Raw genomic sequence first — 18,317 nt, forward strand, 5'->3', positions numbered from 1 at the left:
CTAAATTATAGTGCCTTGGGAGTTCTAGGGTAAGTCTGTAGTCATGTCCCATGTCCTGGAAAAAGTTATTATAAGACTATTCTTACATAGAAGCAGATGTGATGGCACCAGGAAAGTAATAAAATAACCTAGGGTGCTTCTTATAACCCACACCCCAAATCCCTTTATGTAGGATGTAACCTAGAAACCATCCTAAACCTATACATAAGTACGACCAATACAAAAACTGATGAAGAGATTAAAGAGGGGCTGTTTTCTCTCTCTCCCTTTCGATTCTCCCCCTTCTTATGATTATAAAATGCTTAGCTCTGCTGGCCCTCTTTGGAGCACATTTCTGAGGGCGATGTGCTATGTGTTTTCCCAGTTGCAATCCTCATATTGGCTAAGTAAATCCTGTGCTTTATATGTTCAGCCTAAGTTCCTTTTAGTTCAACAAGGATCAGGCTGTGGCCACACATTCTCAAAGGAGACTTTTACATCCACTCAGATTCCAGGCTGAACAATTTATTTGCTGTCTGTTTCCTTTTTATGAAAAATTTTAAAAATTGTAGCTCTTCATGGGTCCTAACTTAATTTAGGGTGATCAGTGATCCAACTGCCCTCTCTACACAAGCCCAAGCCTCTGTTCTCAACCTCCTCATCCCACCCCATCTTGACGTTCAGCCCTGCAATCAAAGCTCTGGCCATCTGGATCTGTAGAGATTCCTAAAACTGATGATTTCAGTTCTTGTTTTTTCCAAATATTCCCCTGTCTATTGCCAGGACTCAGGAGTTATTTTACTTTCTTACAATCTCATCCATTCATTTAAAAAGTTGTGTTTTGTTTTTATATTTTAGCCAGCATTCTTGGTATTTGTGGGAATCTTTCGGGTTGTTTTATCTGACAAATTGCCTGAAATGAAATAACTGTGAACCCGGACAAAGGAAACAAAAAGGGGAAGGTGCTCTCCCCACCTTTGCCACAAACAGCCATGCAGCTCACAGACAGCACAGACTACATACAGCAGGTCAACAATGGCTGCAAAGGGAGATGATTGGCAGAGTCCAAAAGGAATGGACTTGTTTGCCAATGTGTATCAGATACCTCTGGGGCTCCCCAGAAATATTTGCAAGAGTATTTTACAAATGACTGAGGGTCCTGTGTCACCAACTAGGAGCAAGACCAGTGAAACTATAGTGTTTCATATTATGATGACTACCATTTGTATTCACAGGCTGGGCTGCCTAGGGAGTCTCAAATAACAGCAATAATTCAAAAATTCAAAAGGTAGCTACAAAACCAACATACTGTAATTCTCTGTGGACAGGGACAATGGCTTTTTAATCTCTGAAAAGCCAGCTTGAAGGTAGGCCCTGAATACATTTTTATTGACTGCATGAATTATTCATGATTATGTTGATGCTATTATAGATTAACCCCTTTTGCTTAAGAAAGATTGCAACCTTAAAAAAATCATTTATTTTCTCCAACAAAATAATACAGGTTCAAGGAAAATTTCTCTCAATAAACAGACCATTTATGATCTATGATTTTTTTTTTCTACTGTGGTAGTGAAATTATGGTCAAGTCCTTCAGTTTATCCTTGAGTTTCTTCTAATAAAAATCTACAATGGGAATATTAACCAAAAGAGCAAGGATTCAATAAAGCTCATGAGTAATTAAGAATGTATTTTGAGAGGGCAGAGTACTTACTGAAAATGTAGAAGCTATTAAAACATCAGGATCAGACACCCTCTATAATGTGGAAAAACTAAATTAAACACCAAGGATTAAAAACCATTAAAAGAGGAATTATTTAACGTCTTTGAATGTTAACGGTTTAAGCTCTTTTATTGAAGTCCTTATCTTTTTAGGTTTCTCTTTATATAAAAATGTATACATAATGTTATGCTCAAAGTGTTTTAAGTTTACATTGTTAGATTCTGATATAGACATGAGATAGGTGATTTTAAAAAGAAGTTTGTCACCCTAATTAAGTCCTGAAGGACTTAAATGGAAAAAAAAAATAGAATGCATTTAAGAAGAAACGAAAGTCTTTACCAAATTTAAGTCACCAAGTGAGAAAATGGTATGTTAAAGTCAAATGTATCACTATGCTAAAAATTACTCTAAATTTTACACTGAAACTAAGAGATAAAACTCAATAGTTTTGCAGTCACTGCACATTTATAGAATATCATTTCTTTTACCCTCCATGGATCTTGACCAGTACAATCATCCAGTTCCTTCTCCTACCTCGGGGATAGTCAGAAAGACCTTGGTTTGAATCACAACTCTATTACTGGCTAGTTCTATTGCCTTGCACAAATTATTTAATCTATTGATGTCTTGATTTCCTAATCTTAAAATGGGGTTTGGGAGACCTAAAATAGAGCATGAGTCTGAAAAAGATTCTCTCCTTGACCAAAATCTAGCCTGGCTCCTCTGAGGACTCAAAACGTATAAAAACTACAGACTTTCAGTGCAAATGATTTCACCCACCCCCTATCTTCCTCCACATTTAACGACCTAAACAAACACTAAGTTACCAACACCTCAGGACCACATCTCAGGATGGCCTTTTCCACACCTACAGTGCCTGCCTGAGAAAGCTCAAGGCTGCCAAAAGAATTTACTATAGTTCCAGCCAACACCTGACCACAGGCCCCCTTCCCTCTTTTTCTTAGAGCATTTACTAAAAAGGCTTAAAACTGTGAATCCTTCCTCTGTCCCTTTGACATGTATGTGTATCTCCACCAACTCAAGAGTGTCTTTCTCAAGGACCTGAAAGCCAATCCTTTGAAACATACTCACTGGGAAGGATGGGGCCTCTGTTTCCAGTTTCTGGGAGGAGAGGATTCTGATTGTGATAATTGTCAGCTAATAGAACACAACTTGCCTAATCAGCATTTACACTAGCCAAGCTTCATAATTTTTTACTTCTCTGACTCTGCTTAAGCCCCATCAGTCCCTCTCCATCCTCCCAAATTTGAGTTCAGTTCACGCTGGACCCTCTTTCCCATTGCAGTAGTATATTACTGATTAAAATCTGTCCTTACCACTCTACCTAGTGTTCAGCTTTATCTCTGACAGTTCAAGAAGTAGGAAATAAAATGACATCTAAGAATGAAGTCATGAGATCAACATGACCATGTTGGTGAGTCCTAAAAGAATAGTGTTCTAGAATAACCTTCCTACATATGTGGTCCAGGAAACCCACGTGCATCAGAATCCCCTAGGGAACTTGTTTATGTGCATATTCCTGGGCTCTGCCTCAGACTTGGGACCAAAATTCCTGAGCACTAGAGGATCACTAGTGTAAACAATGAAATATGAATGTGCAGCTCAAAAATTTCTTCCAAATGAGTGGTCAGGGCATAGCACTTATTCTGTCTGCTTTAGTGTGTATCAGGTAAGATGTGTGGAGGGAGCAGGTATAGAATGCTGTCAGTTTAAAATCAGATAAGTAGAAAGAGAATGTAGGCCAAAGGACTTTAAGTATTCCAGTCCTTCTATGAGGGGATAGTCCCTTGTGGTGGGTAAACATGTACAGCTTATGTCTCCTCCTCTTGAATCTGGGCTGGGCCTGTGAGTAACAGCTTTCACTTCTGAGCCCAGGCTTTACTGAGCTGCCATGAAGAAGGCCAAGCCACTCTACTGGAGAGAGACACCAGGTGGAGGGGCCAGCACAGGAGAGAGGAGTCACATGGGGGAGCACGGGGACTCCACACAGCAGCGGCCCTGGCCTCCTGAACACTGTCACAGAGTGCAGTCCAGGAATCTGCACTGATAATGTGAGTGGTCTTCCTCCAGAGAAATTTTTTCCCCTTTGGATGTTAATAGCATTGTTTATGCCTCACTGTTAACATGCTTTAACAGACAGCATACGTGCTATGTCCAGACCACCACTTGTTTGGAGAAAACTTTTCAGCAGCACATTTATACTTTATTATTTAAGCCACTGATCCTCAAACTTTACCGTAGATGAGAATTAACTGAAGCCGATCCAGAGGGCCTGACTGTCCTTGAACATGGACTGGAAGGCAAGTCTCTGTCTCTCTAGCATTTCGGACTGTGAGACATTAATTGGGCTATACCTCTGGACACCACTGCCACTGTGGTCTTCCAGTTCTATGGCGCTAATACCCAGAGCTGAGAGATGAAGCTTCTCTCTCTTTCTCCTGATCAGAACCATCCCTTCACCCATCTCAACTCCTTCTTCCTTCTCTGAAGCTGGGTTCTGCCTCTGGCCATTCTCCACCCCTTGCGTGCTCCCCTCTTCACGGGCTGTATCCCCTCTGCCTGTAAAACTTGAGAATCTCATTTCTCTCATGATTAAAAATTAAGCCATCTCTTCACCCCACATCCATCCTGAATTCCCATCTCATTTCTCTTCACCTCATTCAGACTTTTCACAATAATAGTCTATACTCACTAGAAGTATTCACTCTAACTCCTCCTAACTCCTCCACTAACCTGTCCAAGCATTTAACACTGATAATCACATAAACTTCTGGAATAGCTGTTCTCTTGGCTTCTGTGATAACACTCTCTTCAGATTGTCCTTGTAGTTCTCTGACTCCATCTCTGTCCTGCGGGGCTTTCTCCATGTTCTCTGCTCTGCTCTGCTCCCCTCTTGTGCTGGGGTCCTCTAGAACCTTCTTACTACAACAATGCTGCTCAGACCAGTGGCTTCAGCATCAATGGGAGCTTGCTGGAGATGTGGAATCTCAAGTCCCACCACAGCCCTGCTGAATCAGAATCTGCATTTTAATAGAATCCTTAGGTGATAACTATGCCCGGCAAAGCTCTAACATTCAGTCCTTGCTCCTTTCTCTACTTTCCTCTGGGTGAATGCTTCAATTCCCAGGATCACTACATATTTGCTGATGATTCTGAAATCTCCATCTCTACCCAAAGTACCCCCTCCAGGCTTCCATCTCGTATAGCCAATTCTTTGCTGGCCATTTCCAGCTGAATGTCTTATATTCACACTAAACTCAACATGCCCACACTCTATCAATCTGCTGCCCCTCCTGTAATCTGTTTTTCTCAATTGATGCTGACACCATACACCCAGTTATCTACACCAAAACCTGGGAGTTGCACTAATGAATTTCTTCCCTTGTCATCTACTCTTCTCTACCTATCCCTCCTCCCCCATCAAATCCAAGGAGGCATCAAACCCTTGATTGATGGGTTTCTAATAGTTCTCTTACCCTTCCTCTCCTGTCCGGCATACTTATTGTCCTAGTTCAAGTTGCAGTGACATCTTATATGCACCGCTATGATAGCCTCTTAATGGTGCCCACACAAATCTATTCTTCACAAAATGCCCAGGAAGAGCTATATAAAATAAAATCAGATCATTTCATTGTCTTGCTTAAAATCTACCTCCCTGATGGAGTTTGGATGTGTTGTCTCCTCCAAAACTCATGTGGAAATTTGATCTCCAATGTGGCAGTGGTGGAAACTGATTGAGTCATGGGGGCAGATCCCTCATGAATGGATTAATGTTCTCCCTGGGGGAGAAAGGGTAGTGAGTGAGTTCTCACTCTGTTAGTTCCCACGAGAGCTGATTGTTTAAAGGACCCTGGCACCTCCCCACTCTCTCTCTTGCTTCCTCTCTCACCTTGTGATCTGCTTGTACCCACCAGCTGCCTGCCGCTTTTCCGCCATGAGTAGAAGCAGACTGAGGCCCATGCCAGATGCAGCTGTCCCAGAATCGTAAGCCAAATAAACCTCTTTCCCTTACAAAGTACCCAGTCTCAGGTATTTCTGTTATAGCAACACAAAACAGACTAAAATACTCCCCCACCATAGTGGTTCTCAAATTGTATTCTGCAGACCAGTAGCAGCAGCAATACCTGCAACTTGTGAGAAATGCAAGTATGGGTCTACCCCAGACCTGAATGAGAAACTCTGAGGAGGAGGCCCCCACATCCTGTCCTAACAAGCACTCCAGATGATTCCGATGTGCACTGAATGAAGGTTGAGAATGATTGACCCACCAGATTAAACCAATCTTCTCAACTGGGGACACATAGTCCTGTCTGGTCTAGTCCAGTTCCAAACTCTGTAGCCTATTTCTGTCCATTTTTGATTTGGAACTTGACATTTTTTAGGTGTGGTAGCCAATCTCCAAAATGCCATCCCCCATGATCCCAGCCGGTCTCCTAGTGTCCATGCCCTTGTGTAGTTCCTTCCACATTGAATAGGGCTGGCCTGTGTGACCAGTAGGATATTGTAGAAATGATGGCATGAGATACCAGAGGCTAGCTCAGTCTCTCTTGGATCAGTTGCTGGGAGTGGATGCCTGCCATGAGTGAGGACACGGACACTCAAGCACCACATGGAGAGGTCCAGGTGGTGAAGAACAGAGCCCTTTTGACAACAACATTAACTCACCAGATGTGAGTGGGCCAACTTGAAAGTAAATCTTTCAGCACCAGTCTAGCCTTCAGATGAATGTAGTTCTGGTTGATACTTCAACTGCAACCTCGTGGGAGATTCTGAGCCAGAACCATCCTGATAAGTCACTCCTGGATTTCTAGCCCACAGAAACTATGTGAGATAATCAATATTTACTATTTCAAGCCACTGAGTTTTGGGGTGGTTTGTTATGCAGCACTAGGTGATGAATACATCAGAATACACCATCTATTTCTCAGCTTTGTGTGACTCTTCATGCTGTCCCCTCTACCTGGAAAGTTTTACCTCTTTTCATCCCACATGAACCCCTCTTCATCTAGTTAAATTTGGTCCACCTTTTAAAATTAATCTGAGGTATCCTCCCCCACCAAACCCTTCTGTATTAGTCCGTTTCTGTTGCTGATAATGAAATACCTGGAATTGGTTACTTGGTAAGAAAACAAAATTTATTACATACAGCTTTGGAGTCTGGAAGGTCCAAAGTCCAGTGAACTCATCTGGTGAGGGTCTTCCTTGGCAGTAAAGCAGGGGTCTCACATGGCAAAAAATGGGAAGCAGAGAGAGAGACTCTCATGTACTATTGGTCCTTTTAAAGCCCTCAGAACCATGCCCATGGCCACCATTTTTAAACCATTCACTAGGCATGGTCCTCAGAATCTAATCACCTCTTCAAGGCCCCACCTTTCAATTATCCTAACAGGATTTCCCATCCTCTTAACAGTCACAGTGGGGAGGAAGCTTCTAATGCATGAAACTTGGGGAATACAATTCAGTCCTTATCACCTTCCCTGACCCTCGCAGTCCAGCTTATCTGGAATTCCACTCTGAATCCCCATGATACTCTGAATATATCTCTACCATTGCATTTCAGCATTGTAGTATAATTATGTGTTCATATTTTGTCTCAGTTAGAAAACTTAGATTATCTTGAAAGCAAAGAAGTGTGTTTTATTCATATTTGTATCCCCAGCACTACCACAGGCCTTCGCACATAGAAGGTACTTGATCATTTTTGTTAGGTGAATAGTAAATGGAGGATCCTGGTGAAGGTGTCAGAGACGCCTCATGGAAAGAGCCTCACACATATTGCCTTGTTTATTCTCAGGCCTCAATATATATTTCCACTTCTTTCCAAGGCCAAAGTGGTTTCTAAATTAGCAAACTTAATATATTCACTGTGGCAGATTACATTTTCCAAAAATGGCCATATGCTCTGACTCTGTCTAATGTGGTGCTGTTTCTCCCATAACTAAGATTCACAGGTCCAGAAATGAAGGGGTGGCGATGGGAATGGCACCACTCACTATTACCTCTAGTGAACCACTGGCAAAATGTTTGCTTCCTGTCCCCATGACTTCATGCTCTGCTGACCTAGAGGTCTTAGTTCCAAAGGGAGAAATGTTTCCACCAGAAGATTCGATAATGATCCCATTGAACTGGCAGTTCAGACTGCCACCTGGTCACTTGCAGATCTTCATGCCTCTGAATCAACAAAGAAAGGAGCTATGGTGCTGGCTGGGGTGATTGATCCTGATCACCAAGGGGAAACTGGACTTGTATTCCACAATGGAAGTTAGGAAGAGTATATCTGGAATACAGGAGATCCTTTAGGGTGATGTTAGTATTACCATGCCCTGTGATTAAAGTCAATCGAAAACTATAACAACACAATCCAGGCAGGACTGCTAATGGCCCAGATCCTTCAGAATGAAGTTTTGGGCCATCAAGCCCGGTTCCTTGACCAGCTGTGGTGCCTGCTGAGGGCAAATGGAAGACGGAATGGGTAGTTGAAGAAGGTAGTTACGAGTCCCAGCTATGACCACATGACCAGTTACAGAAACAAGGACTGTACTTGCTATGAGTATTTCTTCCTTATTTTTTTATGATTTTATTTGTGTGTGTGTATATGTGTGTATATATGTAGGTGTATGCTTTGCTGTATATATGTGTGTGTGTATATATATATATATATAAAATATCTTTGGGGAGTTCCAGTAAAGATGGTGGAATAGACGGTCCCCAGTGTCACTTTCTCCCACAAACCAACCAATTTACAACTATAAAAATGTAACAACAGCCAAGCTGGGGCTGCTGGATCTCAGGGGAAGAGGCAGAGAGACCTGTGGAGTCCATGAAGGGGGAGAAGTCACAATGAGAAAAAGTAAAAACTGCTCAGAGAGTTTCAGGCCATGGCCGCTTTAAGGCTGGAACTGCTGAGCACATGGAGCAGGAGCTGGCAGAAGCCACAGCTGTGCCCTTCAGATGGCATTGCTTGGAGGTGGCAGGGGAGAAGAGGGCCTTGGCGGTCCCCAGGAGAGCAAGACCACTAATAAAATTCCTGTGGACTGACTCAGGAGTGAGGAGCCAGAACAACTGAAAAAGGGGAACCATTCAGAAGCCAATGAGTCAACACAAGGGACCAGCACAGGGCCCATCCCATGGGAAGTGTCTGGAGCACTGGCGGTGGAGGAGACAGACCCACTGGGGGAACACTGGGACACAGCAAGGACAGCCAATCCACCCCCCAATCAGCGCAGGGCCACTCAGAGGAGACTGGTCATGAATGCAGAATGGCATGGGGTACAGTTTGATGAAAAGATTCAGGCCCAGATCAGAGTTTCTACACAACCCAGGTGCACCCAGTCTCTGGAAAGCCAGAAGTGCCTATAAGGTCAACCATTAAACCCTGAGCTGCACAAAAACACTTCCCTAGTGAAACAGCAGCAAAGCAGCAATTTTGCTCAATAACACAGCTCAGTACTGGTTCCCACAGGAAGTTCCCCAGTCTTAGAAGTAAGTAAAGGACAAAAAATTAGTTCCAGCTCAGGCATACCACCAGTGCCTCGGGGCCCACCCAAGGACCCAAGGCTTGGAGCCTGGGACCAGACCCCACTCCCACATCCAGGCACACTGCTACCACCTCAGGGCCCCACCCAGGGGCCTGGGGTATGGAGTCGGGGTCTGCCCCCCCCAACAACCAAGCACATCACCAATGCCTCAGGGCCACCTGGGGACCCAGGGAATGGAAGCAGAGACTGGACCCCCCCACAACCAGGCACACCAAAAGGGCCAAGGAGCATGCCAAAAACATCATCTCCATGTGGGTGGCCCACCACAGCCACCACAGTAACCATGGCTACCGTTAAAGTGGCTAGATGTCACAACCACCAAGCAGATGGCTTATCAGCCACTGGAGTGCATTGACACAAGGACAGTCACCAGCACAGACCAAAGAAAAGAATAGGATGTCTCTCTCCACAAAGCCCATTCCAGAATGACAGAAGAAGCATCTGCTCTATGATAATATTGGGGGACTTAAACACACCTTTCAGCATTGGATAGATAATCGAGGCAACAAATCAACAGAATAACCATTACTCTTTCAGAAGGAGAGAAGAAATCTAGGGTTATCTGTGGTGGGAGGAGGGAGCGAGAGAGGGATAGGGAGAGATTGGACAAGAGGCATAAATAATAAGTATGATTTGTAACAATATACATACTAGTAATATTGATTTGATCAACATATGTCAACATTGAATCCCCAAAATATGTATAATCAATTATGATTCAATAAAAAAATAAATAAATTTTAAAAAATCGTTGGTTCTTCCCTCTTATCCCTTATCATAGAACATAAAATGTATTCATTCTATATTATAGTACTTAAGTATTATTAATTTTACATTATAGTATTTAAATTACAGGATATCAAGGAGAAGAATAAACATCATCTAAGGACTTTACATCCTCTTCTAGAGAAGTGGTTAGTGCATTTTCAGATGTACACAGGATCGTTGTATCAAGTGACCTTGTTATTGTCTTTATTTGGGGATTAAGTATGGTTAAGAAGATGTATATGAGTGCCAAGTTGACAAGGCGTGCACTTGTGACAGTTAATTTTATGTGTCAATTTATATAGACCATGGTGTATATTTGGCCAAACATATTCTAAATGTTTCTGTGGGGATGTTTTTGGATGAGATTTACATTTAAATTGGTGGACTTTGAGTAAAGCAGATTGCCCTCCATAATGGGGGTGGGTCTCATCCAGTTAAAGGCCTTAACAGAACAAAAGGCTGACCTCCCCCAACAAGAGGGAATTCTCTAGCAGATGTCCTTTGGGCTTCAAATGCAACATCAGTTCTTCCTAGGTCTGCTGCAGCCTACCACTTCACCCTATAGATTTTAGACTTGCCTCTCCATAATCATGTGAGCCAATTCCTTAAAAGAGATCTCTCTATACATAGATCTTATTGTCTCTGTTTATCTGGAGAACTCTAATACATGGCCACAGCAATTCATATCCCCATGCTTTTCTTACAATGTAATGTCGATACTCCCCCTTCAAGGGGTGGGATCAAACCCTGGACCTTGCTGTTATCAGCATCGCACTCTAACCAAGTGAGCTAACCAGCCAGTTCTGAATTTTGAAGAATTCTTGACCATCCTTTTTATTACCCAACCCCCTTTTTAATACAGCAAGTTTTCTTGTTTCAGCTGGCTAAAAAGAAATCACAGGCCTTGTTGATAAGTACACCTGTGATCAATTTCACAGACAGAAAGGAGGTACAGCAGTGTCCCCTTATGCATAGTTCTACTTTCTGTGGTTTTAGTTACCTGCAGCCAATCTTGGTCTGAAAACATGACATGGAAAATTCCAGAAATAATTCTAAGTAACATGATGAGATCTTGCACCATCCCACTTTGCATCTCCCCCCACCCTACACCAGCACTTGAATCATCCCCTCGTCCGGCTATCCATGCTGTCTACACCACCCACCTGTTGGCCACTTAGTAGCCATCTGGGTTATGCATTTGACTGCCTTATAGTGTACATAGCATTGGGTACTATCTGTGATTTGAGGCATCCACTGGAGGTCTTGGAACGTACCCCCATGTGTAAAGCTGACTAGTGTACAGTGAGGCAAGGGCCCTGGGCACAGGCCTGGAAAAGCAAGCCTGAACTCTGAGTGCAGATGCAAAATGGTTTTCTACTGCAAGTGCTGGAACTCAGGGAGGCTGGCTTATTCCGGGCTGCTGGATTGGGAACATTTGTCTGTTGTATGGTCTGTTCTTAAATGTCCACTACCCAGCCATGTTCTTGCTCAGACTCCAAGTGTGGTGCCATTTCCCAGGAGCCAAGGACACTGCCCACAGGGGCTGATAAGTGCTCAAATTGGGGTGTGGGCGAGAGTGACATTCTGTCTTCTGGCCAGTCAGAACCCAATCATAAATTGTGTCCATGCCTGGCTCACTTATAATGAGACCGACACAGTTAGTGAGATCTCTTCTTCTGTTTTACAGTCCCTGTGAAACTCATCCAGGTTGCCCTTTGTCTCCCTCTCCCCATATATCTGGAGTGATGGATTTTATGGCCACTTCTTCAGGGGATACAGAATTATAGATCTCTGGATTTATGTCTGTTTGCCAGGCCCCCTCTGGTCCCTGCACCATAAGGTGAATGCCGGGGCAGCAAGAATGATGTTGCATTCTAATAGATCTGGACCAGTTTCTGACAGCTTATTTTGACAAAAGCATAAAATTCAACAATGGTTGCTCAGCTCAGAAGCTGTAGAAAATACAGGGGGAAAAAAAGAGGATATTTAAACGTGAGGCTTCCTGTCTTCAAACTGCTCTTGGAGTCAATTAAATTGTGATAAACAGGGAAAGCTAAGTCAACAAATTTAATGACAATAATGGCTGGTCTGGAAGCAACATGATCTATCCCAGAGGATATTGTATGAATATACTTTTAGCTGAGATTAAGGGATCACCACCTGCTACATGCACAAGTAAGGAGTTTGTTAGGAAAGTGGGGGTAGCCATTCTCCAAGAGGGCCCCCCAAATGATCCTTGTATACTGGTATTCACGCCTTTGTGTGTATCATAGCCCTCATACTGTGTGACCAATAAGATATTGCAGAAGTGACTATGTGTGATTTTGATGGCTATGCCATAAAATATATCACTTATTCTACTTTGTTTTCTAGGACGGCTTGCTTTGGTGGGGAAGGATGGGAGCCCCAGCAGCCATAGGATGAGAACACTGCCCAAGAAGAGATCAACGTGGAGAAGAATGGAAGCCCCTTGCTAACCGGCAGCACGTTCATGTGAGTGACCTGGCCTTTAAAGCTGATCCTCCAGCCCTCACCAAGCCTTCAGATGCTTGCAGTCCTGGCCAACAGCTTGACCATGACTGCAAGAGGGACTCCAAGTGGAACTGCCTAGCCAAGCTGCTCCTGAATTCATTTTACCAAGGCCTTGAGCGATAATAAATGTTTATTGTTTTAAGTCATTAGGTTTGGGAGCAACTTGTTTTGCAGCAATAGATAACTAACAGGGGTATATACTCATATATTAGGGTTAGGTTTGGCTGTCTGGGACAGAAAACCCAAAGCAAAGGAAGATAAATATTTATTTCTCTCCTGTATAAGAAATCTACAGTCACAATTTTGTGCTGGTATGGTGCTCCACCGTGTGAGGGATTCAAGCTGCTTCTCTCTTATTGTTCTGTCATGCTCAGTATATGGCTCTCTTCTCATAGTTCCAGTATGATTGCTCACACCCCGGCCATCACATCCCCATTCCAGCCAACAAGAAGGAGGAAGAAAAGAAGGATGCACCACCTTCCTTAAGAACACTTCCCAGAAGTCACACGTGACACCTCATTTTATATACTACTGGCCAGGACGCAGGCATACGGCCATATCTAGCTATCAGAACGGCTAGGAAATAGAGTCTTTATTTCTGGGCAGTCATGTATCCAGCTAAGAATCAGAAATTTAAGGAAGAAGAGAAATAAACATTGAGGCAGCGTGATTTGTGTTGACCAATAAAATTTAGCAAAGTGACATCACACTACTTTCAGGGCTGGATTAAGAGCTGTGTAGCTTCTGCTTTCTATTTTTGGAACACATCCTTGTGGAACCCAACTACCATGTAGGAAGTCTGTCTTCCCTGGTACTAATCCTGCTGTGAGAAGGTCCAAGCTAGCCACATGGAGAGAGCAAGACCCTGTATGGGAGCAATGGGCACCACACATAGGAATGAAGTCTTCTCAGACCTCCCAGCACAGCCAGCTGAATACAGCTGAGTGAATGAACCTAGGGAATGCCACGTGGAGCATAAGAACCAGCCAGCTAAGCCCTGACCCAAGAATCATGAGCAAATGAACTGGTTGTTGTTTTAATTCACTAAGTTTTGGGGTAGTTGTTACATAGAACAGTAACCAAAACTAAAAAAGGAAAGCTATTCTAGGGAAAGGGATAAACATATATACAGTGATGAGAGGCAATCTGGTGTATACTATTTGATGTGCTAGAAAGTAAAATGTGTGAAAGAGTGGCAGGTAGTAAGACTGGAAGTAAGCAGAAATCTGGACATGGGGAACCTGGTGTGTGCCATCCTATGGAGATTAGATCCCAGAGGCATACCAACTAAAAGCCATATCCAAGGAGAGAGGGTTTATTCATGGAAGATTTGATCACAGCAAGATTCAAGATCCACAGCTAGTACTCCTGAGTCCATTTTTCTCCTTAACACCAAGATCTGAGGGCAAACTTCATGGGCAGCATTGAAGGAGGGAGAAGATTGCTATTTCTTGTGTGGAAGGATGGGTGGGTTTGTATCATGTACTGTGAGGAAGGACTTTAGGGGGGTCTATGTAATGAAGATGCTGTATTTTCTACTCAACTTTTTTTAGATTAAGAAAACTTCTCTCACTGCTTCCTTTCTTTTGGTGGCTAAATCCTCAGGAACTAGCCAGCTTGCAGGAATAGGAACTGGGGAGGGGACTGGATGTCAATAAAAGGATAAAGTTAAAGAACCTAATTTGACTTAGGCTGGGATCAGAGTCACATCCTTTATTGTACAGGGCACATTTCATCTTCATTTTGGTTGTGAGGAAATGACCACAATTCAGGGATCATTTTTGATGGTGCCTTCACCACCCAGGCCAAATATCTTCTCCTTGTGGTCACAATAGGTTGCTTATCACTTTATTACAGCATATTTGAACAACTTTTCTGAAAGACATCCATAATGATGAGTGTTTCACCTCCTTTCTTTTCTGAATCTACAAATAAGAGAAAATTTTAAGTGGCTTCACCGAGTCATTATCAAGTCACATGAGGTCAAGAAGTAGACAGGCCTGGGCTGGTAACTTAGCTCACCATCATCAGTAAGGATCCAATCTCCTTCTATTTTCTGCTTCAATAGTCTCAGTGGGAAGCTTTTATCTTTGTGGCTCACCACTGCCTCTCCAGTGTTCCAGGAGGAGGAAGACTGCCAGTCAGATCTTTCCTTCTTACAGAGCGTTTCTGAAAGTTCCAGGCTGGGACTGCCATTTATATCTCTCCAGGAAGAACTGAGTTTCAGGGCTGTCTTTCTCTGTGAAGGAGTATGGAAAGGTGATCGTTTTGTTCTTCTTCCCAATCTCTACAATAAAGAACGGCAAGGCATGGGGGAAGGGGACATGGTTTGAATGTGTCCCCTCCAAATTTGGGTGTGGCCAATGTGATAGTATTAAGATGTGGGGCCTTTAAGAGGTATTGGGCCGTGAGGGGTCCTCCCTTGTGAATGGGATTAAGGCCTTCATAAAAGAGGTTTTAGGCAGACTTCGGTATCTTGCCATGTTACCTCCTGCCATTTGAGGACACAGCTTTCAAGGTGCCACCTTGGAAAAGGAGAGCAGATCCTCACCAAACAATAAACCTGCTGGCACCTTGATCTTGGACTTCCGAGCCTTTGGAACTGTGAGAAATAAATTTCTGTTCTTTATAAATTAGTCTCAGGTAATCTATTATAGCAGCACAAACAGACTAAGACAAGGACTGTGTGTGGCTTTTGGCTGGCTGATCTACAGAGCTCTTCACAGAGTTCATTTTTTCTACACTGTCCTGGGTATCTGAAGGAAGTTTTCCTTGGGCTTGTCTTAGCAGTTGCAAAACCATCTGTTCTGCAGTGTGGTATAGCTTAGCTTACTTGAAAATACATAACAAAATTTCTCGGGTACATGGATAATATAGTACAATTCTAGTATAACATGATTAGTGGGGTCCAAAAGACCCAATTACATAAAATGTGGGGAGTTATTGTAAGGTTAAAGAAATAAATGCTTAGAGCAAGCCCAGGCTGGGAATTTCAAAAGCATAGTCTAACCTCTCCCCCGTCAGCTGCAGTTTTGCACCACCTAGTGGTAGCTGTCCTCCTGCCTAACCCGCAACTGGGTTTCTTGGACCAGGCACGGTTTCCATGAATCTCCCAGTTAGTAGACACTCATTTAATCAGCCTGTTCTGGGGAGATTGGACCAGCAGGATACTGGACTGGGGGATACCCATCCTATATCTTTTAATTTGGTGAAGGGGTTGCCTGATGTTTCTCTGCCTGGCCTTATTCTACCTGCCCAAGAGAGGAGCCAATTACATTATGGTATGTCCCAATTCACATTATTGAGGACATCACAATACACACACATACACACACACACACACACACACATGCACACACACACACACACTCACAGACACATATATTTGTAATTATTAAAGCAGTATATTAAATGAGCTGAACTTGATAGGGCACAAACAAACAAACAAAAACATTATCCGTTACCTTGAAATTGTCTCCATGGATTATTTATTTCCCAGACCCAGATGAAGTCACTGGCATCATCCAGAACTTTTCTGGTCACTCTCAGATAATGAAAAATTGTCTGGTTACTTTCATTACAATTATAGCCTCATTTCTGAAGTTAAACTATCAAGTCCAGTTTGATGATCAAAATTCACAACTTTACTGGCCAGCCACCAAACAAAAATTCAAACTTTAACCAACATCATAGCTTTCTCCCCACAGCTTGGCCTATTTCAAGCCAGATGCTTGCATGGAATGGAGGGTGTGATCAGTTTCTTCCCTGCTCTTTCCTCTCCTATTAGCTGTTGTTTCTGACCCCTGTGGAGTGGGGTGGATACCCAGCTTTATCTGTCTGGTGCCATGGTGATCTGATTCCAATTCTCTCTAGCTCAGTCATGCTCAACTCAAGGCTGACTCCTCACAGAGGGGACATTTTGTGGTAATCTTGGAGGTTCTCCAGCTGGTATCCTCCAGGTGCAACTTGCACGAGGCAGGTATATCTTTACTCCAGTTGGAAGGTAAGGGTATGACAGGGTCCTTTGGGGATCTTTCTGCTGAATCATTTAGCTTCTCCAGGCAGCTTCGTTGGACATATTCCCTTTGAAGAAAGCTTCATGTCCACTTTTACAGGTCCATTAGCCCTTGGGGGAAAAGTTACACATTTCCCCTATGGGTGTTGTAAATACAATTTTCTTCCACAGCAGCCTTCTCTGTCCTCCTGTCTATTTTCCTGCCCTGCTGCCTCAGGTCTTTCTAGGCACAGTATCTCAGAGCAGTCTTATGCTTCCTGAACTCTTGAGATAAAAAAAATTCTGTTTCCCTGGAAACTGCTTTCTCCCTTTAGAGAGGGAAAATGTCATAGCACTTCAACAGCTCTCTTCAAAATCTTTTCTTACCTTGTATCTTCAATCCTTTCATACTTTTAAGGTGGGCATTGGCTAAAGGCACAAAAATCAGATTTCAGATTTCTTTTTGGCAAGTCCTGTATAATGATGTGATCTTGTACCTCTCTTTGGTGATCTTTGTGCCTCTTGTATGTGATGATATGGGGGTACTTGGTATCTATTCAGAACTGCCGCATTGCCTAACTCTTAGGAATATCACTTATGCAACATGAATGTAGAATGTAATGTGAATGGTACCTCCTGGAAGTGTGGAGCTGTAGGCCTGAATGGTTTTTGGAGTTTTAGGTGAATCTTTTCACATGTAAGAGTAATAATAGAGCTAGCACATACACGAGGTACTTCAAAAAGTTCATTGAAAAATGGAATTGAAATATAATAAATCTTTCCATGAAGTTTTTGAAGTACCCTCATTTTGTTACCATGTGTTATGTATGCACTGTTCTAGGTGCTTTACAAATTTTATTTAATTCTCATAACAATCCTGTAAGTTGCGTGACTCGTTCAAGTTTACAAAACTGGCAAGCAACAAAGCTAGAATTCAAACCCAGGGACTATGGCTGCCAAATCTGTATTTCTAACCCTGTCCTATACATCTCACTTGAGGGTTTCACTTTTCTCCATGACATTCTGGGGCAGACTACATAGTACAGAATGTGCCCCGGAGTTAGGCCGATGTGGCTCATATCCCATGCTGCCATTTAGTAGTTGTGTGGCTTTAGATAAGGTATTTAGATAAGGTATTTAACTTTCCCGGATCATAATGTCTTCATCAAAAGATTCTAATACCTGCCTGATGGAGCAAGTGTTTGGGAGAAGTAATCTTTCATTTGCTTTCCCTATTTCTGTCCAAAGAGAAGGGAGTCAAAACTGCATGGAGGTCAAACCTGAAATTATCAATGCCACATCAAACATGGGTGAAGGGGAGTGAGCCCTAAATCATTACTTATTTCAGTCAAAAATATTGAACCAATGCCTTGGGTGCCACGCACTCACTAGTACTGGTTATGCACCTGCCCCGCGGCCCCGCTTATCTTTGGGAGGTTGGGGGCTGGTTGAGGCAGCGGAAAGGTACAGTCTGGCTGTCGGATCAGCCTGGGCCCATCGTGTGATCCTAGTCATCAAAAGCCTGCTTTCTCATCTGTGGGAAAGTGACCCTGATGACACGTAGCGTGCTCTAAATACACGGTGGCTATTGGTACCCTTCATAAACTACCTGTCCGAGCTCCTCACACGGAAGGCCACGTCCGGCTGCACTGAGTCTGTGCTTTGGGGTCCGCGGTGGGCGCGTCGGGAAGGGCCGGGGCGGGTCTTTTCTTGCTTGGGAACTGTTCTCCCGGGAGCGAGTCCCCGCCCGGACTCGGAACCG

The 18,317-nt window shown here is 43.3% G+C and overlaps 1 long non-coding RNA gene across 1 annotated transcript; it reads right to left on the minus strand.

The window, feature by feature from the left end:
- Positions 1–14,259: 14,259 nt before the first annotated feature.
- LOC134362833 (uncharacterized) lies at positions 14,260–18,291 on the minus strand. The gene is made up of 4 exons (XR_010021652.1): positions 18,165–18,291; positions 16,026–16,105; positions 14,584–14,800; positions 14,260–14,486 (listed from the first exon to the last, which is right to left on the minus strand). It is a non-coding gene; the product is annotated as an uncharacterized LOC134362833 (long non-coding RNA).
- Positions 18,292–18,317: the final 26 nt, after the last annotated feature.

The sequence above is a fragment of the Cynocephalus volans genome, chromosome 14, assembly GCF_027409185.1.
Source record: "Cynocephalus volans isolate mCynVol1 chromosome 14, mCynVol1.pri, whole genome shotgun sequence".
Taxonomy (NCBI): Eukaryota; Metazoa; Chordata; class Mammalia; order Dermoptera; family Cynocephalidae; genus Cynocephalus; species Cynocephalus volans.